This window comes from Aquarana catesbeiana, linkage group LG10 (assembly GCF_042186555.1).
Source record: "Aquarana catesbeiana isolate 2022-GZ linkage group LG10, ASM4218655v1, whole genome shotgun sequence".
Taxonomy (NCBI): Eukaryota; Metazoa; Chordata; class Amphibia; order Anura; family Ranidae; genus Aquarana; species Aquarana catesbeiana.
In genome coordinates, this window is record NC_133333.1 from 246,568,696 (window position 1) to 246,590,991 (window position 22,296).

Consider the following 22,296-nt stretch of genomic DNA (forward strand, 5'->3'; position numbering starts at 1 on the left):
ATCAAGTGTACCCACTGTGCCCATCAAATGCAGCCACTGTGCCTATTAATTGCAGCCTCTGTGCCCAACAATTGCAGCCACTGTGCTCATCAAATTCCACCACTGTGCCTATCAATTGCAGCCACTGTGCCCATCAATTGCAGCCACTGTGCCCATCAAATGCTGCTACTGTGCCATCAAATGCTGTCACTGTGCCCATCAAATGCTGCCACTGTGCCCATCAAATGCAGCCACTGTGCCATCAATTGCAGAAACTGTGCCCATCAAATGTAGCCACTGTGCCCATCAAATGCAGCCACTGTGCCTATCAATTGCAGCCTCTGTGCCTATCAATTGCAGCCTCTGTGCCCAACAATTGCAGCCACTGTGCTCATCAAATGCCACCACTGTGCCTATCAATTGCAGCCACTGTGCCCATCAATTGCAGCCACTGTGCCCATCAATTGCAGCCACTGTGCCCATCAAATGCCATCACTGTGCCCATCAAATGCTGCTACTGTGCCATCAAATGCTGCCACTGTGCCCATCAAATGCAGCCACTGTTCCATCAATTGCAGAAACTGTGCCCATCAAATGTAGCCACTGTGCCCATCAAATGCAGCCACTGTGCCCATCAATTGCAGCCACTGTGCCCATCAATTGTAGCCACTGTGCCCATCAAATGCCGCCACTGTGCCCATCAAATGCTGCCACTGTGCCCATTGATTGCTGCCACTGTGCCCATCAAATGCCGCCACTGTGCCATCAAATGCCGTCACTGTGTCCATCGATTGCTGCCACTGTGCCCATCATATGCAGCCACTGTGCCCATCATATGCCACCATTTTGCCATCAAATGCTGTCACTGTGCCCATCAATTGCAGCCACTGTGCCCATCAAATGCCGCCACTGTGCCCATCAAATGCTGCTACTGTGCCATCATATGCAGCCACTGTGCCCATCAAATGCCACCACTGTGCCATCAAATGCCGTCACTGTGTGCATCGATTGCTGCCACTGTGCCGATCAAATGCAGCCACTGTGCCATCAAATGCCATCACTGTGCCCATCATATGCAGCCACTGTGCTGATCAAATGCCGCCACTGTGCCATCAAATGCTGTCACTGTGCCCATCGATTGCTGCCACTTTGCCCATCATATGCCACCACTGTGCCCATCAGTTGCAGCCACTGTGTCCCATCAAATGCTGCCACTGTGCCCATCAATTGCAGGCACTGTGCCCATCAAATGCCGCCACTGTGCCCATCATATGCAGCCATTGTGCCCATCAATTGCAGGCACTGTGCCCATCAAATGCCGCCACTGTGCCCATCATATGCAGCCATTGTGCCCATCAATTGCAGGCACTGTGCCCATCAAATGCCGCTACTGTGCCCATCATATGCAGCCACTGTGCCCATCAAAACTTGCCACTGTGACCCTCCCCGCTTGCTCGCCGTTTGACTGGTTTTTACCTATTTGGAGGCGCGTCAGGCAGCGGGTGACGGCGGCAAGCTGTGCTACCTTGCAGCGGGTCAGACAGCGGCGAGCTGTGTTCTCCATGCGTCTCTTTCTGATAGGCCTCCAATAGCAGCGCCTGTCCTTTCAGCCAATCAGGTGACGAGTAACAGACCCGAGCTTTCTGATTGGTGGAGAGGCGGTTCAATGTTAGAAAAGCGAAAATTCATTCGCTTTTTTAAACACACCTGGGTGGACTCCGAGCGCAATGTTCTGCGCTCCGAGACCACCATTTTTGAAGCTTATTAGAGCCTATGGTTTTAATTAGGTGCTTAAAAAATACACCCCTGACGCTGTAATTCAGGCACCCGGCGTCCGAAAAGAGGCAGGATGCCTGAATAGAGGGGTGGCGGCGGTAGCCATGGCTAGATTCATGCAATGCATGAATCTATCTATGGGGGGGCTGGAGAGAGGGGGCGGCGCCATGCGCCCTTAATGGAAGGGCCGCCCCTGAGATACACTATATTGCCAAAAGTATTGGGACGCCTGCCTTTACACGCACATGAACTTTAATGGCATCCCAGTCTTAGTCCAAAGGGGTCAATATTGAGTTGGCCCACCCTTTGCAGCTATGGATTACTAATATTAAAAAAAAAAAAATAATAAAAATTCCAGTATATATACAATCATTTGTAGATGCTATAACTTTCGCAAAAAAACAATTATACACTTATTTGGGATTTTTTTTTTTTTTAACCAAAGACATGTAGCAGAATATATTTTTTGCCTAAATTTATGAAGAAATTAGATTGATGACATTTTGTTTATTGGAGATGTTTTATAGCAGAAAGTAAAAAAATATAGTTTTTTTTTTCAAAATTTTCAATCTTTTTTTGGTATATATAATAAAAAAAAATGAAAAAATCCAGAAGCTCTATTTGTAGGAAGAAAATTATATAGATTTAAATTGAAACGCCAAATGCCTGTAACAGCTTGGTATTGCGTCTAAACGCAGCAAAGCGCGTTTAGCTGCATTTTGTTTACAGGCATTTTTTAATGGAGATACATTTTTGACTATTTGAAAAAAAAAAAAAAAACGCTTCTAAACGCAGCGGCTAAACGCGGTATGTAAATGCAGCAAAACGGACGCGTTTAAACGTCAAGTTAAATCGTTCAGGAGAGGTTTTAAAACGTCCCGTGTGCATTAAGCCTTAAAGTAGCGCAGTGCCGAATAGAAATGTGCAGATCAAAAAAAAAAATGTGTTTTCTTTCGTTTCATTTCGATTCGTTATTTACATAAATTCGTTTCGTTTAATTCGTTTTTGGGAATTAGTTCCGTTTTTTTATTCGTTTTCAAATCGATTCAAATTTTTTTCGAATTCAAATTCGAAACTTTTTCGAATCAATTTTCAATAGTTTTCGAATTCAAATTGTTTTCCAAGTTTCCAAAGAGAATAAAATAGAGTAGAAAATAAAGGAATAGAATAGAAAAAAAAATAATTTCTATTCTATTCCTTTATTTTCTATACCACCTGCCCCAACCTATTAGATTGTAAGCTCTACTGAGCAGGGCCCTCTTAATCCTCTTGTATTTTATTGTATTATAACTGTATTGTCTCCCTCTTATATTGTAAAGCGCTGCATAAACTGTTGGCGCTATATAAGTTCTGTACAATAATAATAATTATTCTATTTTATTCTCTTTAGAAATTGGAAAATGATTTGAGTTTGAATTATTATTATTATTAATATAATATATTATAGTTATATAATATATGATATTATATAATATTATTAATTTAATAATTTTTAAATTATTATTATTTCCGATTCGTTTAAATCTGGTACTATTCTAATTTTGGAAATTTGGATACATCCGAATTTTCAAAAAAACTAAAATCCGTCTAAATTTTAATTCGGAACGAAACGAACCGCACATGTCTAGTGCCGAATATTTTAGATTCTACAGAGCTGTGTAAACTGTTGGCGCTATATAAGTCCTGTATAATAATAAGAAATAATAATTCTATTTTATTCTCTTTGGAAATTGGAAAACTATTTGAATTCAAATTATTATCGTTAATATATTATAATATATTATAATTATATAATATATTATATAATATTATTAATTTAATAATTTTTTTATTAATATTATTTCGGATTCGTTTAAATTCGGCACTATTCTAATTCGGAAATTCGGACACATCCGAGTTTTCCAAAAGATGAAAATCCGTCTGAATTTTAATTTGGAATGCAACGAACCGCATATTTGTCTAGTGCCGAATATTTTATATTGTAAAGCGCTGCATAAACTGTTGGCGCTATATAAGTCCTGTATAATAATAATTCTATTTTATTCTCTTTGGAAATTGAAAAACTATTCTGATTTGAATTATTATTATTATTATTAATATATTATAATATATTATAATTATATAATATATTATATTATATTATTCATTTAATAATTTTTAAATTATTATTATTTCGGATTTGTTTAAATTCGGTACTATTCCAATTAGAATAATTCTATTTTATTCTCTTTGGAAATTGCAAAACTATTTGAATTTGAATTATTATTGTTAATATATTATAATTATATCATATATAATATTATATAATATTATTCATTTAAAAATGTTAAATTATTATTTTGGATTTGTTTGAATTCGGTACTATTCTAATTCAGAAATTCGGATACATCCGAATTTTCTGAAAAACGAAAATCCGTCTGAATTTTAATTCGGAACTCAATGAACCGCACATGTCTAGTGACGAATATTTTATATTGTAAAGCGCTGTGTAAACTGTTGGCTCTATATAAGTCCTGTATTTTATTCTCTTTGGAAATTGGAAAACTATTCGAATTTGAATTATTATTATTATATTATATTATATATATATATTATATATATATTATATTATTATAATATATTATAATATATTACAATTATATAATATATTATATTATTAATTTAATACATTTTGAATTATTATTATTTTGGATTCGTTTAAATTCGGTACTATTCTAGTTTGAATAATTCTATTTTATTCTCTTTGGAAATTGCAAAACTATTCGAATTTGAATTATTACTATTAATATATTATAATTATATAATATATTATAAAATATTATTAATTTAATAATTTTTAAATTATTATTATTTCGGATTAGTTTAAATTCGGTACTATTCTAGTTAGAATAATTCTATTTTATTCTCTTTGGAAATTGCAAAACTATTCGAATTTGAATTATTATTATTATATTATATTATATATATATATTATATATGTATTATATTATTATAATATATTATAATATATTACAATTATATAATATATTATATTATTAATTTAATACATTTTGAATTATTATTATTTTGGATTCGTTTAAATTCGGTACTATTCTAGTTTGAATAATTCTATTTTATTCTCTTTGGAAATTGCAAAACTATTCGAATTTGAATTATTACTATTAATATATTATAATTATATAATATATTATAAAATATTATTAATTTAATAATTTTTAAATTATTATTATTTCGGATTAGTTTAAATTCGGTACTATTCTAGTTAGAATAATTCTATTTTATTCTCTTTGGAAATTGCAAAACTATTCGAATTTGAATTATTATTATTAATATATTATAATTATATATAATTATATAATATATTATAAAATATTATTAATTTAATAATTTTAAAATTATTATTATTTCGGATTCCTTTAAATTCGGTTCTATTCTAATTCGGAAATTCGGACACATCCTGAATTTTCAAAAAAACGAGCTTTAATAAACAACGCGTTATTTTATACTGTCACCCAGCTCCTGCCACTTCATCTCCCGCCTGTAGACGAATGACTACAAAAATGCGCCGTGATCCCGCTGAAACCTTTGCCTTTTTCCCAAAGCGACGGGAGAGCCCGGCGTACATAATTTTTATGTCGTGCCTTTTCCGTTTCCGCCCCGGTAACATTGTACTTTTCAGTTACGATCATTTAACTGGGTAAGAACGTCTGGAATCAAATAAATGGGAGTTCAATGACTACCGTCATAACATATCACCCCGAATGGGTTCCATATGTGGCCGCCATAAAACAGCCCGACTTTATCTGTGTTAGTTTTGCTGCCTTCTCCTAAGCAATATACATGTCAGCGTTTGCATGCTTGTTTTTTTCAGAAGCCACATATGTAGACATGAAAAATAAGACTTCATAATTTATTTTTCTATAAAGCGAGGAGGAATTCCCATGCTGCGCTCGGCTTCCAATTGGCAGAATCACAAACTCCGGCGCTGAAATCTCTGCAGTGGGGTTTGTAAATCTCCTGAACTTGCTGCTGGGAAAATGTACAAAGTGAAAACAGTTCGCTCGTTCCGGACATGGCGGCCATTGGTCCCCTTAAAGGGACTCTATGGTCCGCAATAATGTTTCTTTTTTTTTTTTTTTTTTAATACACACTATATTGTCAAAAGTATTGGGATGCCTGCTTTTACACGCACAAGAACTTTAGCGGCATCCCAGTCTTAGTCCGTAGGGTTCAATATTGAGTTGGCCCACCCTTTGCAGCTATAACAGCTTCAACTCTTCTGGGAAGGCCGTCCACAAGGTTTAGGAGTGTGTCTATGGGAATGTTTGACTATTCTTCTAGAAGAGCATTTGTGAGGTCAGGAACTGATGTTGGACGAGAAGGCCTGGCTGGCAGGCTCCGCTCTAATTCATCCCAAAGGTGTTTCTATCAGGTTGAGGTCAGGACAGTCAAGTTCCTCCACCCCAAACTCGCTCATCCATGTCTTTATGGACCTTGCTTTGTGCACTAGTGCCCAGTCATGTTGGAACAGGAAGGGGCCATCCCCAAACTGTTCCCACAAAGTTGGGAGCATGAAATTGTCCAAAATCTCTTGGTATGCTGACGTCTTAAGAGTTCCCTTCACTGGAACTAAGGGGCCAAACCCAACCCCTGAAAAACAACCCAACACCATAATCTCCCCTCCACCAAATGATTTGGACCAGTGCACAAAGCAAAAAGGTCTAAAAAGACATGGATGAGCGAGTTTAGGGTGGAGGAACTTGACTGACCTGCACAGAGTCCTGACCTCAAACCCATAGAACACCTTTGGGATGAGTGGAGACTGCGAGCCAGGCCTTCTCGTCCAACATCAGTGCCTGACCTCACAAATGCTCTTCTGGAAGAATGGTCGAACATTCCCATAGACACACTCCTAAACCTTGTGGACGGCCTTCCCAGAAGAGGTGAAGCTGTTATAGCTGCAAAGGATGGGCCAACTCAATATTGAACCCTACGGACTAAGACTGGGATGTCATTAAAGTTCATGTGCGTTTAAAGGCAGGTGTCCCAATACTTTTGACAATATAGTATATTTAACCGCTTGCAGACTGCAATACATATATATATACGTTGCAGCTTGCAAGTGGCTTACCGGGGTTATGGCTGAAGCTATCAAACATTTTTTTTTTCCAGCCAGCTATTCTCTTTCTCATGAAAGCAATCTGAGAGGCTAATTAGCCACTGGATCGCTTTCAGAAGCAGCTCTGTTTCTCAGGCTTACCGTTTTTCTCGCCACACCCGAGAATCGATCCAACGGTTACCATAGAGGTTACCAGACGGTCTCTGATTGCCTCTATGATCTTGGAGGACAGGAGCGACATCACTTCCGGTCTAGGGCCGAAGTAAACAATTTTTTTTTTAAAACAAAAGATCAATTTTATTTTTTATAATGTTCTTTTGCTTTTTAAGGTAGAGGAGAGATTTGGGGTTCTATTGACCCCAGATCTCTCCATAAAGGGGACCTGTCATCCCTTATTTCTATTACAAAGAATGTTAAAAAAGATTAAAGGGACAGTGTAAAAAAAAAAAAAAAATTACAAAACAAAATAAAAAAGAAAATTTTTTTTAAGCGCCCCCCCCATCCCTCTGTGCTTGAGCGCAGAAGCGAACGCATATGTAAGTCTCGCAAGCACATGTGCGCCCACATGTGAGGTATCGCCATGAACATCAGAGTGAGAGCGATAATTCTAGGACTAGACCTCCTCTGTAACTCTAAACTGGTAACCTGTAAAATTTTAAGTAATGTATTTTTTTGCTATTTCACAAGCGTGTGCAATCTTGAAACATGACATGTTAGGTATCTATTTACTCGGCGTAATGTCATCTTTTATATTTTACAAAAAAATTGGGTTATATTTTGTGTTTTTTTTTGCTTTAAAATTCATTAAAGTGTATTTTTCCCCAAAAATTGCATTTGAAAAAATGCTGCATAAATACTGTGTGAAATAAAAAAATGTATTCTCTAGGGCAGGGCTCAAAAAGTCCTGAGCCACTACCCAGGTCTTAAAAGTTATTCGCCACCAATTGCCCAACCCAACCCAACATTGCCCCACCCCTAGATCCTCCCTTAAACACGCCCTTGTAAATTATCTCATGAAATTTCACTGTTAAATGTTTTGTGCAGAATTAAGTTCCAAAAATAAATATTAACAACAACTTTAATAATATTAACATAAAGCATATCAGTACCCATCAGTGCAGCCTCATCAGTGCCCATCAGTGCAGCCTCATCATTGCCCATCAGTGCAGCATATTAGTGTTGCCTTATCAGTGCAGCCTCATCAGTGCCCATCAGTACAGTCCCATCAGTGCCCATCAGTGCAGCCTCATCATTGCCCATCAGTGCAACATATCAGTGCTGCCTCATCAGTGGCCATCAGTGCGTCCTCATTGGGGCCACCAGTGCAGCCTATCAGTGTCTATCAGTGCAGCATATCAATTCTGCCTTATCAGTACAGCCCTATCAGTGCAGCTTAAGCGTGACACCTCGTTACTGGACATCAGTGCTGCCTCCTCAGTGACCATCAGTGCAGCCTCATCAGTGGCCATTAGTGCAGCCTATTAGTGCCCATCATTGCAGCCTATTAGTGCCCATCAGTGCTGCCTTATCTGTGTAGCCACATCAGTGCAGCTTATCAGTGCTGCCTCATCACTGGCCATCAGTGTAGCCTCATCAGTGCCCATCAGCACAGCATATCAGTGCTGCCTTATCAGTGCAGCCTCATTAGTGCCCATCAGTGTAGTTTATCAGTAACCGTCATTGCCACCTCATCAGTGGCCAACAGCGCAGCCGGATCAGTGCCCATCAGTGCAGCATATTAGTGCCCATCAGTGCAGCATATCAGTGCCGCCTTATCAGTTCTGCCTCATCAGTGGCCATCAGTTCAGCATATCAGTGCCCCCTACCAGTGGCCATCAGTGCAGCCTTATCAGTGCAGCCTATTAGTGGACATCAGTGCATCCTTATCAGTGCTTATCAGTGCCCATCAATGCAGCCTACCATTGCCCATCAGTGTAGCCTATCATTGCCCATTAGTGCAGCATATCATTGCTCATCAATGCAGCAGGGAGGAATCGGGAGGATCTGCCGGCTGGATCACACAGGACGGGGCTCTCCCGCTGTGACATGGCTTGTATATGAATAGCCGTCCGCTGTCAAACGAAGTCCCGCCTCCTGAACCGGCTACTCTAATAGACACTGGTCCAATGCCGGTCCAAGCTGTGTCACAGCGGGAGATCCCCACTCTGTGTGATCCGGCCGGCTCTTCTCCTGACTGTTTCCTGACCGATCTCTTCTGGCAGAAGCGGTTTGGCCTTTATTACAGGACATCAGATTGGCCGGGAGCCTCGCCTCCGGGCCGCTCTGATGGACGCCCCGCTTCTGCCAGAAGTGATCAGCCAGGAAACTGTCAGCCCAGTCCGCCCCGCTCCACACTCGCCCTCCACTAATCTCCACTCGCCAAATGCGAGCAGGCAAGTGGAAATTTTGAGGGCTGCTCTAGGGTCTCTACTAAAAAAAAAAGTATTTGTTAATGTTTGGGGGGTTCTAAGTCATTTTCTAGCAAAAAAAATACTGATTTAAATTTGTAAACAAAAAGTGCCAGAAAAAGGCCTGGTCAGCAAATGGATATTTGTGAATGACTTTGTGACCGACGTACATCCTGTCAGCAAGCGGTTATACCAAGATAATGGCAGCTGCAGCCATGTTCCTGGCATCGATTGTTTGAGCCAGTGATCGGATGTTTTGTAAAAGTCATCCAGGCGGCTTTACTGTGATGGGTTGCCTGTATGAGGGGCTTTGTGATTGCCTAGAATTGGCACCGAGAGCACAAGTCCCCACCCTGCTCCTGTCCTTTGCTAGAACACTATCCCTCCTACTGAGGCTGAACCTTCCACCATATTGTGCCCCACTCCATGCCAGAGGCCTCCACACAACATTCCTGGCCATTGACCTTTATACAGTGCCTTGAAAAAGTATTCACACCCCTTGACATTTTCCACATAAATATATGAAAAGTGTGGGGTACATTTGTATGGCGCCCCCCGGAGTCAATACTTTGTAGAACCGCCTTTCTCTGCAATTACAGCTGCAAGTCTTTTTGGGGATGTCTCTACCAGCTTTGCACATCTAGAGAGGACATTTCTGCCCATTCTTCTTTGTAAAATATCTCAAGCTCTGTCAGATTGGATGGAGAGCGTCTGTGAACAGCAATTCAAGTCTTGCCACAGATTCTCAATTGGATTTAGGTCTGGACTGTGACTGGGCCATTCTAACACATGAATATGCTTTGATCTAAACCATTCCATTGTAGCTCTGGCTGTATGTTTAGGGTCGTTGTCCTGCTGGAAGGTGAACCTCCGCCCCAGTCTCAAGTCTTTTGCAGACTCTAACAGGTTTTCTTCTAAGATTGTCCTGTATTTGGCTCCATCCATCTTCCCATCAACTCCGGCCAGCTTTCCTGTCCCTGCTGAAGAAAAGCATCCCCACAACATGATGCTGCCACCACCATGTTTCACAGTGGGGATGATGTGTTCAGGGTGATGTGCAGTGTTAGTTTTCCCCCACACATAGTGTTTTGCTTTTAGGTCAAAAAGTTCAATTTTGGTCTCATCTGACCAGAGCACCTTCTTCCACATGTTTGCTGTGTCCTCCACATGGCTTCTCACAAACTGCAATCAGGACTTCTTATGACTTTCTTTCAACAATGACTTTCTTCTTGTCACTCTTCCATAAAGGTCAGATTTGTGGAGAACACGACTAATAGTTGTCCTGTGGACAGATTCTCCCACCTGAGCTGTGGATCTCTGCAGCTCCTCCAGAGTTACCATGGACCTCTTGGCTCTTCTCTGATGAATGCTCTACTTGCCCGGCCTGTCAGGTTAGGTGGACGGTCATGTCTTGGTAGGTTTGCAGTTGTCCCATACTCTTTCCATTTTCTGATGATGGATTGAACAGAGCTCCGTGAGATGTTCAAAGCTTGGGAGATTTTTTTATAACCTAACCCTGCTTTATACTTCACATCTTTATCCCTGACCAGTCTGGTGTGTTCCTTGGCCTTCAAGATACCGTTTGTTCACTAAAGTTCTCTAACAAACCTCTGAGGGTTTCACAGAACAGCTATATTTATACTGAGATTAAATTACACACAGGTGGACTCTATGTACTAATTAGGTGACTTCTGAAGGCAATAGGTTCCACTAGATCAGGGGTCCTCAAACTACGGCCCGCGGGCCACATACGGCCCGCCGAGGACATTTATCCGGCCCACCCCACCCAGGGCCGGATTCCCGACAGGCCAGGCTCGGGCCGGGGCCAGGTCGGCTCGGCTTGGGCAGGTCCACTCTGCTTCGGCAGGGAGCATATCCGCTCCGCTCAAGCTGCCTCCCCCACCCCAGTCATTGATGGAGGGCTCCGTGTGCCGCGCTGCATGCTGGGAAGTGTAGTTTCTAGCACAGTCCCGCACGGATTCACGTCTTCCTCACGTGGCAGACAGGAGGCGCGGAGGGTGACAGCGAGAGCGGAGGCTTCAGGCAACAGCCTACCAACAAGTGAGGACCCCTGTCCATCCCACTGTCCCCCTGTCGACCCCACTGTCCCACTGTCCCCCTGTCCCCCCCTCTGTCCCCCTCTCCATCCCACTGTCCCCCCTCTCCATCCCACTGTTCTCCTGTGCATCCCACTGTCCTTCTGACCACTCTGCAGTCCCCCCTCCACCCCACTGCCTCCCCCTGTGCATCCCGCTAGTGTGGGGTTCTTTGGGGTGCTGTGGTTAGGGTGGTCCACTTTAGGGTGCCTTAGATATGATGGACTGATTTGGAGTGTTGAGATAGAATGAGCCACAAGCTGGTCTAGGTAGGAGGAGGGCGGGACTTTTATCACAGCGCGTCCGAACTATAGTCCGGCCCTCTAACAGTCTGACCGATAGTGAACTGGCCCCCTGTTTAAAAAGTTTGAGGACCCCTGCACTAGATTTTAGTTAACACTTTAAGCAGTCATCTCCTTCTAATGCCGCGTACACACGGTCGGACTTTTCGTCTACAAAAGTCTGACGGACTAAAGCTGGCTGACAATCCGATCGTGTGTGGGCTTCCCCGGACCTTCAGCAGACTTTTCCAGCCGCAAATCTGATGGACATGCTTCAAATCTTTACGTCGTAACTACGCCGGACCCAGAAATCCGCGCTCGTCTGTGTGCTAGTCCGACGAGCAAAAACCCACGCTAGGGCAGCTATTGGCTACTGGCTATCAACTTCCTTATTTTAGTCCGGTGTACGTCATCACGTACGAAGCCATCGGACTTTTGTGTGATCGTATGTAGGCAAGACCGTTCGTAAGAAAGTCTGCCGCAAGTCCGCCAAAAGTCCAACAAAAGTCCGTCGAAAGTCTGTTGGACAGGCTGTCGGACTTTTGTTGCCAAAAAAGTCCGACCGTGTGTACGCGGCATTACAGTCTCTCGCCTCTCCTTCCTAGACGTGTGAAATTAATTTCATTACAAATCAAAATTTGGACTTGATTTTCGTTTTTCTGAGATTTGGGTGTATCCAAATTTCTGAATCACAATAGTAACGAATTTCAATGAATCCGAAATAAAATAATGTAATGACATAACGAATTAGAAAAATTAAAATATGAATTCAAATTTGAATCTATTCTTATCATCATCTTATTTTAGTTATCATACCTCACTGTATTTATTGCAATGTGTTTCCATTTTGAATTCAAATTAATTTTTTTTTTTTTAAATTCTATTTCATTTAAAAAAAAATTAACGCACGTGTTAAAACCAGCATTTTTTTCTGCTGGAACATTTCTTAGAACCCTTAAACATTATGTTTTTTTTTTTTTTTTTTTCTGAAAGCCGAGGCCCTGGAGAATAAAATGGCAGCTGTTGCAATCTTTTATGTCACACAATATTTGCGCAGCCATTTCAAATTCCCAGGAAAGAAAATACACTAAAATGAATTTTAGTGCACACAACAAAATATGAGACCCAATTTTTTGGGGGTCCAAATCATTTGGTGGAAGGGGGATTATGGTGTGGGGGGTTGCTTTTCAGGGGTTGGGCTTGGCCCCTTAGTTCCAGTGAAGGGAACTCTTAAGGCTTCAGCATAACAAGACATTTTGGACAATTTCATGCTCCCAACTTTGTGGGAACAGTTTGGGGACGGCCCCTTCCTGTTCCAACATGACTGCCCACCAGTGCACAAAGCAAGGTTCATAAAGACATGGATGAGCGAGTTTGGGGTGGAGGAACATGACTGGCCTGCACAGAGTCCTGACCTCAACCCAATAGAACACCTTTGGAATTAATTAAAATGGAGACTGCCAGCCAGGCCTTTTCATCCAACATCAGTCCCTGACCTCACAAATGCTCATCTGAAAGAACGGTCAAACATTCCCATAGACACACTCCTAAACCTTGTGGACAGCCTTCCCGGAAGAGTTGAAGCTGTTATAGCTGCAAAGGGCGGGCCAACTCAATATTGAACCCTACGGACTAAGACTGGGATGCCATTAAAGTTCATGTGTGTGTAAAGGCAGGCGTCCCAATACTTTTGACAATATAGTGCACATTGACCCCCTTAGTAGTCAAGACGGTGCTGGATACATGGCTGAGTCCTTCTTGTTTTATTGGACAGGAAATAAGTCATAACCATGTAGTTCCACTAGTGTGAACTCGTCACCCCAGGTCACCTCAGGTGGGTGTTGTCACCCAAGGACACAAAGTGTGCTACTTCCAAGATCGTCAGGTAAGCAAAAAGACCTAAAAAAAAAAAAAAAAAAGAAAACGAATGCAGTCGCCACATCTAAGGACTGATAAGCTGCATATAGTAGAATTTTTGTTCTTGGGTTTAGATACACTTTAACTATAGACACTAAGGGGTCTATTTATAAGGCATTCGTTGGACGAACATCACACTCGTATTCGTGCAGGCTGGACACATTTTATCCATATTTTTTGTAATTGATTGATTAATTCCTATGATAGTCAGCGCCATCTAGTGGACAAAATGCGGTATATTCTCTTATTGAGGTATTTGCGAAAAACTATAAGGCATTTTGGCCACTAGATGGAGCTGATGATAATAGGAATTAATCAATTGCAGAATAATTATGGCCACTAGATGGAGTGGAGGATCATAAGAAATAATATTCTCTATGCTCCTCGGGTCCGCCTAGTGGCCATAATGTGGTATTTTCCCGAACAACTGTTTTTTTTTTATGAATGAATAACATTTGACTTGTAGAGGAAATAGAAGGAGAACATTCTGTTGTGCCTCAATTCCCATTTTTTTTTTTTTTTTTTTTTTTTAGCAATACACCCCACTTTTGGTGGATATTTTTATTTTATTTTTGTGCTGACATGTTTGCTTTCAATGAACTTGTGCCAAGTGGCTAATCTAAACCAATCATCTCTATAAATACAACATAATGTATTCGTTTTACCTGGTGTGGGAATAGGAAAGTCATCTAGGCACATACAACCCCCATGTTGCATTAGTCCTGTGTTTTGTTACAGGATATTTAAAACTCCATACAGGATAGGAAAACACAACCCAGCTGTGCAATTAAACCGCGGCGATTATTGCCCCGCGCTCCTCGAGCAGCGATCCCGCCGCCAGAAACCCCCCCAAAAAAAAAAACAAAAAAAAAAACGATACAACTACCGCTGGATGAGCCATGCATGTGGAAAGAGGAAAATTTAATGGCAAGTTTATAGCAGGTAAATCAGGGGTAATGTTCATTTCATTTCATCGATTTAACCATTCTGGTTTTATACGTTCGCCAATTATTCCCGGCGTGATTTAAACCGCCACCAATTAAACCACAGAACATTTTTTCCTTTTAAATCTAGTTAAAGGAGATGTAATTCCCCATCACTAAAACATCATAGAAGATTCAACATTTCAGTAATGTTCTACATTTGTAAACCTGCAAAAAAATCCCTGGCGACCCCGCCTTTTTCGGGTGCTTCCTGTTAGAGGGTGACAACACTCTCTCCTGTCTTCTAACTGCTCTACTGTGTTGTCACCATCAGGAAACCCACTTTGATTAATACCATGCAGTCATTGTTGGAGTACGTGCTCCAGCCTGACTTCTTCAGGAACTTCCTGTTATAGGGTGACAACACTCTCCCCTGTCTTCTAACTGCTCTACTGTGTTGTCAACATCAGGAAACCCACTCTGATTAATACCATGCAGTCATTGTTGGAGTATGTGCTCCATCCTGACTTCTTCAGGAACTTCCTGTTATAGAGTGACAACGCTCCATCCCTGCTTCCCAATTATTCTCCTGTGTTGTCACCCTGTAATATGCACTTCTAATTCAGGTGGCAGGCTCTTGTGCTGAAGCCGCTTTCACAGGGATTGGACCACTGTTGTCACCATCAGGAAACCCACTTTGATAAATACTGTACCATTGAGTAATTGTCGGAGTACTTTCTCCCTCCTGACTTCTTCAGGAACTTCCTGTTATAGGGTGACAACACTCTCCCCTGTCTTCCAACTGTTCCCCTGCGTTGTCACCATTAGGAGACCCACTTTGATTAATACCATTCAGTCATTGTTGGAGTACGTTCTCCTTCCTGACTTCTTCAGGAACTTCCTGTTATAGAGTGACAACGCTCCATTCCTGTTTCCCAATTATTCTCCTGTGTTGTTGTTCTGTCATATGCTCTCCCAATGTAGGCTGCAGGCTCTTGTGCTGAAACAGCTTACACAGGAATGGACAACTGCTGTCACAATCAGAAAAACCACTTTGATTAACACCATGTAGTCATTTTTAGAGCATGTTCTCCTTTCTGACTTTGTCAGGAGCTTCCTGGTAATGGGTGACAACGTTCTGTCCCTGTCGTCCAACTAATCTCCTGTGTTGTCACATCAGGAAACCCACTTTGATGAATAATATGGAGTCATTGTTGGAGTACATTCTCCTTCCTGACTTCTTCAGGAACTTCCTGTTATAGGGGGACAGAGCTCCATCTTTGTCTCCTATTTTTTCTCCTGTGTTGTCACCCTGTCACATGCACTCCCGATGTAGGCTGCAGGCTCTTGTGCTGAAGCACCTTACACAGGGATGGACCACTCTTGTCACCATCAGGAGACCCACTTTGATTAATACTATGTAGTCATTGTCGGAGAACGTTCTTCTTCCTTACTTCTTCAGGAACTTCCTGTAATAGGGTGACAACGCTCCATCCCTACCTCCCAATTATTCTTCTGTGTTGCTATTCTGTCACATGCTTTCCCAATGTAGGCTGCAGGCTCTTGTTCTGAAGCAGCTTGCACAGGCATGTCACTATCAGGAAAGCCACTTTGATTAATACCATGTAGTCATTGTTAGAGCATGTTCTCCTTCCTGACTTCATCAGGAACTTCCTGGTAATGGGTGACAACGCTCTGTACCGGTCCTCCAACTAATCTCCTGTGTTGTCACCATCAGGAAACCCACTTTGATTAATAATATGGAGTCATTGTTGGAGTACATTCTCCATCCTGACTTCTTCACGAACTTCCTGTTATAGGGTGACAACGCTCCATCCCTGTTTCCTTTTTTTTCCCTGTGTTGTCATTCTGTCACATGTCCTCCGGATGTAGGCTGCAGGCTCTTGTGCTGAAGCAGCTTACACAGGGATGGACACTGTTGTCGCCATCAGAAAACCCACTTTGATTAATACCATGGAGTCATTGTTGGATGAACTTTCTCCCTCCTGACTTCTTCAGGAATTTCCTGTTATAGGATGACAACACTGTCCCCTGTCTTCCAACTGTTCTCCTGAGTTGTCACCATCAGGTAACCCACTTTGATTAATACCATGTAGTCATTGTCAAAGCATGTTCTCCTTCCTGACTTCATCAAGAGCTTCCTGGTAATGGGTGACAATGCTCTGTTTCTGTCTTCCAACTAATCTCTTGTGTTGTCACATCAGGAAACCCACTTTGATGAATAATATGGAGTCATTGTTGGAGTACGTTCTCCATCCTGACTTCTTCAGGAACTTACTGTTATAGGATGAAAACGCTCCATCCCTACTTCCCAATTATTCGCCTGTTGTCAGGGATCTGTCAGCACCAGACCGGGACATTTGCATGCGTGCATGCGCCGGCCCGCCCCTGTTCAGACTATGCAGCAATCTCCAGCTATTGCTGTGCGTCAGCGCATTCCTCAGCACGCGCGGGTGCGCGACGAGTGTGTGCGCGCGTGACAGGTTAACGTTGTTTGGCGCCAAGGAACGCATAAGAGTCCTCCTGCTGCATTGGCGCGCTGCTGTTTCGTCTTCAGCTTCTGTGAACTTGTTACCCTGCACCTGATTGATCTGTCTACCATACTGACCCGGCTTGTCTGACCATTCCTCTCACTCCAATCCAACCCGGCTTGCCTGATCCTGCTGCTGTCTCTGCCAATACCGTTGCCGACCTCTGCCTGCCTACCGACTCTGCTTCTGCCTGCCGATATCACCTGCCTTGTTTGCCTGACGACCCGGACTGTCTGACCCTGCTTGTGCCTGCCGTTTGCTTCTGTGCTGCTGCACCTTCAGCTCCAGCATGAGTGATCTCTGCACCTGCATCTCCAGTGCTGCAGCCTGCTGCTCTCCGCTGACTACCTTACCTGCAGTCCAGCCATCCCTGGAGGGATCTCTACTCTGCTCCAGCATCAGAGACTTCTACCTCACCAGGCACTCCTACCCCACTGTGCTCACAAGACCACTGTCCCCACTCCAGTGGCTCCTAAACCAGCGTTGTATGAGAGGTCTTCTCCTACAAGTCAGGCTCTACTACCAGGTACCTAACAGTACGAAACAGCCATGACTGAGCTTGCAGGAGAGACCTCCCCAATGAAGGAGATCTGCACGCATCTTGCGGCCCTCACTCAAGCTGTGCAATCCCTACAGGATAACTATACCAGACTTGAAGGACAAGTTCAGAATCTTGCTGGCCATAGTACCATGGCTTCCTCTTCAGCCGCAGCTCCTGCACAACCTGCCTCTGCTCCTTCCATTGTGATGCTCCCACCTGAACCAAGGGTCCCCATCCCAGAGAGGTTCTCCGGAGACCGGACTAAGTTTCGGGCCTTTCGCAATGCCTGCCAGCTCTTTTTTGCCTTGCAACCTTGAACCTTCTCTCTGGAAGTTACCAAAGTGGGGTTTGTGATTTCCCTCCTGCAAGGAGAACCCCAGACCTGGGCTCACCGATTACTTGAGGGGGACTCGGTCTTAACCCAATCTCTACCCTCCTTCTTTGAAGCTATGGCTCAGCTCTATGAGGACCCTCAGCGGACTGCCACAGCCGAGTCAGCACTGTTCGTGCTCCAGCAAGGCCGCAGACCGGCCGAGGACTATGTCACTGACTTCAGACGCTGGAGCGCGGACACTCAGTGGAACGATGCGGCCCTACGTCATCAGTTCCGCATGGGCCTGTCTGAAGGGCTGAAAGATGAACTTGCTCGAGTTGGCATACCAGATACTCTCGAGGCCTTGATCTCCTTGGCAATCCAGATCGACCGTCGCCTATCTGAACGTCCTGCTCAGCAAACCCGCCCGCAAGGGCTCCGGTTCCTGCAGCTCGCTACCTACCTCCACCCAGTGTGAATCCAGTCAACTCCATGCCTGACACTTCCAAACCCATGCAATTAGGACTGATGCATCCTGCCTTATCTCCTGAAGAACGAGCGCGTCGTCGTCAACTTAACCTGTGCCTCTATTGTGGTGGAACTGGACATTATGTCCATAACTGTCCAGTCAAGATAAATAAGTGCTCATCTTCTGTGTCTACCAGTCTCTCTGCTTTGTCTGCCAACTCTACCCACCTTGCCATTCCTCTCTCATTACAGCTCCAGGAAAAGATCATTCCAGTCAACGCTATCATTGACTCCGGAGCATGCAGCTGTTTTATCGATTCGACCTTTGCCAGCCAGCATGATATTCCCTTACGGACAAAGACTCATGGACTCTCTGTTTTCCTGGCCGATGGCTCCCACATTAGGTCCGGACAAGTAACTCAAGAGACTTTTCCTCTGCCTGCTACTGTTTCATCCCAGCATAAAGAGCTGCTGACCCTTGATGCCATTACTTCTCCACTGTTTCCAATTATCTTGGGCATTCCCTGGCTCCAAGCTCACAACCCGCACATCAACTGGGTCTCTGGAGAAGTAAAGTTTTTGTCGTCCTACTGTCAAAAACACTGTTTGGTGGAAAATTCCAACTCCTCAGCTACTCTGCTATGCCTTGACACCGATCAGAAATTACTCCAGTCCATACCCAAACAATACCACAAGCTCATCGATGTTTTCAGCAAGAAGGGGGCAGACTCCCTTCCGCCTCATCGTCCCTATGACTGCCCGATTGAATTTCTTCCGGGGTCCGAAATTCCATTTGGGCGTATCTTCCCCTTATCGGAAAAAGAGCAAGAGGCCCTAAAGACATATGTTGATGAAAACTTGGCCAAGGGGTTCATCCGCCACTCCACCTCCCCAGCAGGTGCCGGAATATTTTTTGTCACCAAAAAAGACAAGACTCTCCGCCCGTGCATAGATTATCGGGTACTGAATAAAATTACGGTAAAAAATCGGTATCCCTTACCTTTGATACCCGAACTATTCCAAAAGTTAAGATCTGCTGTCATCTTTACTAAACTTGATCTAAGAGGGGCCTACAACCTGATCCGCATTCGGGCATAAATGGAAGACAGCTTTTCGGACCTGATTCGGGCATTATGAATACCTGGTCATGCCTTTCGGGCTCTGCAACGCCCCGGCGACTTTCCAACATCTCATTAACGATGTACTCAGAGACTTTTTAGATGTGTTTGTGATTGCATACCTGGACGATATCCTAATTTTCTCTGGATCTCTTGATCAGCATCGAGAACATGTCTGCAGGGTCTTGGGTCGTCTTCGCTTACACAGACTATATGTAAAGACTGAGAAATGCGAGTTCGAGCAACAAAGCATCCAATTCTTGGGGTTGATAATCTCTCCAACTGGCATCAAAATGGATCCCCAGAAAGTTTCTGCTGTTCTGGACTGGCCGGTACCCCTAGACAAGAAGGGGATTCAGCGGTTTATCAGCTTTGCAAACTTTTATAGGAAGTTCATCAGGGGATTCTCGGCCATAATTGCACCCATCACGCAGTTGACTAAGCAGAATACCCATTTCTCCTGGAATCAGTCAGCCCAAGATGCTTTCGAGAATCTGAAGAGACTGTTTACCTCGGCTCCAATCCTCAGCCATCCTGAACCATCGTTACCGTTAATTTTGGAAGTTGACGCTTCTGAGATAGCGGTGGGAGAAATACTCTCACAACGTCAAGGCAGTAAAGATCTAATGTATCCTGTGGGGTTCTTTTCCTGCAAACTTTCTCCCACAGAAAAGAACTATGATGTTGGTGACCAGGAGCTACTCGCTATCATGGCTGCTCTGGAGGAGTGGAGGTACCTGTTAGAGGGGGCTATGCATCCAATATTAATATACACCGACCACAAGAACTTGGGACCCTTTCTGGTTAAGAGGAAGATTAACGAAGTATCATATGAACTGACTTTGCCTGATTCTCTCAGGATTCACCCGGTATTCCATGTGTCACTACTCAAGCCTGCCATACCTGACCCTTTCCCTGATAGAGGATCCAGACCTCCTGAACCTATCTTAGTAGATGGAAGTGAGGAATTTGAGGTTGAGTCTATTCTTGACTGCAGAAGAAGACAGGGATAGAATCAATTTCTGATTAAATGGAAAGGCTAGGGCCCAGAGAGTAATTCATGGGAACCAGACAGCAATGTTCATGCCAGGCGATTAGTTCGGGCTTATTTCTCTGCCCATCCTGAGAAAAGAAGGCGTTTGGGCATCCGGAGGCTGCCCTTTGGGGGGGGGCAATGTCAGGGATCTGTCAGCACCAGACCGGGACATTTGACATGCGCCGGCCCGCCCCTGTTCAGACTATGCAGCAATCTCCTGCTATTGCTGTGCATCAGCGCATTCCTCGGGCATGCGCGGGTGCGCGACGAGTGTGTGCGCACGCGCGGCACGCGCACACGTGACAGGTGCGCGCACGTGCGCGTTAACATTGTTTATCGCCAAGGAACGCATAAGAGTCTCCTGCTGCATTAGCGCGCTGCTGTTTCGTCTTCAGCTTCTGTGAACTTGTTACCCTGTACCTGATTGATCTGTCTACCATACTGACCGGCTTTTCTGACCATTCCTCTCTCTCCAATTCAACCCGGCTTGCCTGATCCTGCTGCTGTCTCTGCCAATACCGTTGCCGACCCCTGCCTGCCTACCGACTCTGCTTCTGCCTGCCGATATCACCTGCCTTGTTTGCCTGCCGACCCGGACTGTCTGACCCTGCTTGTGTCTGCCGTTTGCTTCTGTGCTGCTGCACCTTCAGCTCCAGCATCAGTGATCTCTGCACCTGCATCTCCAGTGCTGCAGCCTGCTGCTCTCCGCTGACTACCTTACCTGCAGTCCAGCCATCCCTGGAGGGATCTCTACTTTGCTCCAGCATCAGAGACTTCTACCTCACCAGGCACTCCTACCCCACTGTGATCACGAGACCACTGTCCCCACTCCAGTGGCTCCTGAACCAGCATTGTATGAGAGGTCTTCTCCTACAAGTCAGGCTCTACTACCAGGTACCTAACACCTGTGTTGTCATTCTGTCACATGCTTTCCCAAAGTAGGCTGCAGGCTCTTGTGCTGAAGCAGCTTGCACAGGCATGGATGGACCACTGCTGTCACCATCAGGAAACCCATTCTGATTAATACCATGTAGTCATTTTTAGAGCATGTTCTCCTTCCTGACTTCATCAGGAGCTTCCTGGTAATGGGTGACAACGCTCTGTCCCGATCCTCCAACTAATCTCCTGTGTTGTCACATCAGGAAACCCACGTCGATTAATAACATGGAGTCAATGTTGGAGTACGTTCTCCATCTTGACTTCTTTAGGAACTTTCTGTTATAGAGTGACAGAGCTCCATCCCTGTTTCCTTTTTTTTCTCCTGTGTTGTCATTCTATCACATGCACTCCCTATGTAGGCTGCAGGCTCTGGTGCTGAAGCAGCGTACACAGGGATGGACCACTGTTGTCACCATAAGGAGACCCACTTTGATTAATACTATGCAGTCATTGTCTGAGAACGTTCTTCTTCCTTACTTCTTCAGGAACTTCCTGTTATAGGGTGACATCGCTCTTTCCTTGTCTTCCAATTGTTTTCCAGCATTGTCACCATCAGGAAACCCACTTTGATTAATACCATGTAGTCATTGTTGGAGTACGTTCTCCTTCTTGACTTCTTCAGGTTCTTCCTGTTATAGAGTGACAACACTCCATCCCTGTTTCCTATTTGTTCTCCTGTGTTGTCACCCTGTCACATACACTCCCAATGCAGGCTGCAGGCTCTTGTGCTGAAGCAGCTTACACAGGCATGGACCACTGTTGTCACCATCAGGAAACCAACTTTGATTATAACCATACAGTCATTGTTGGAGAACATTCTCCTTCCTGAC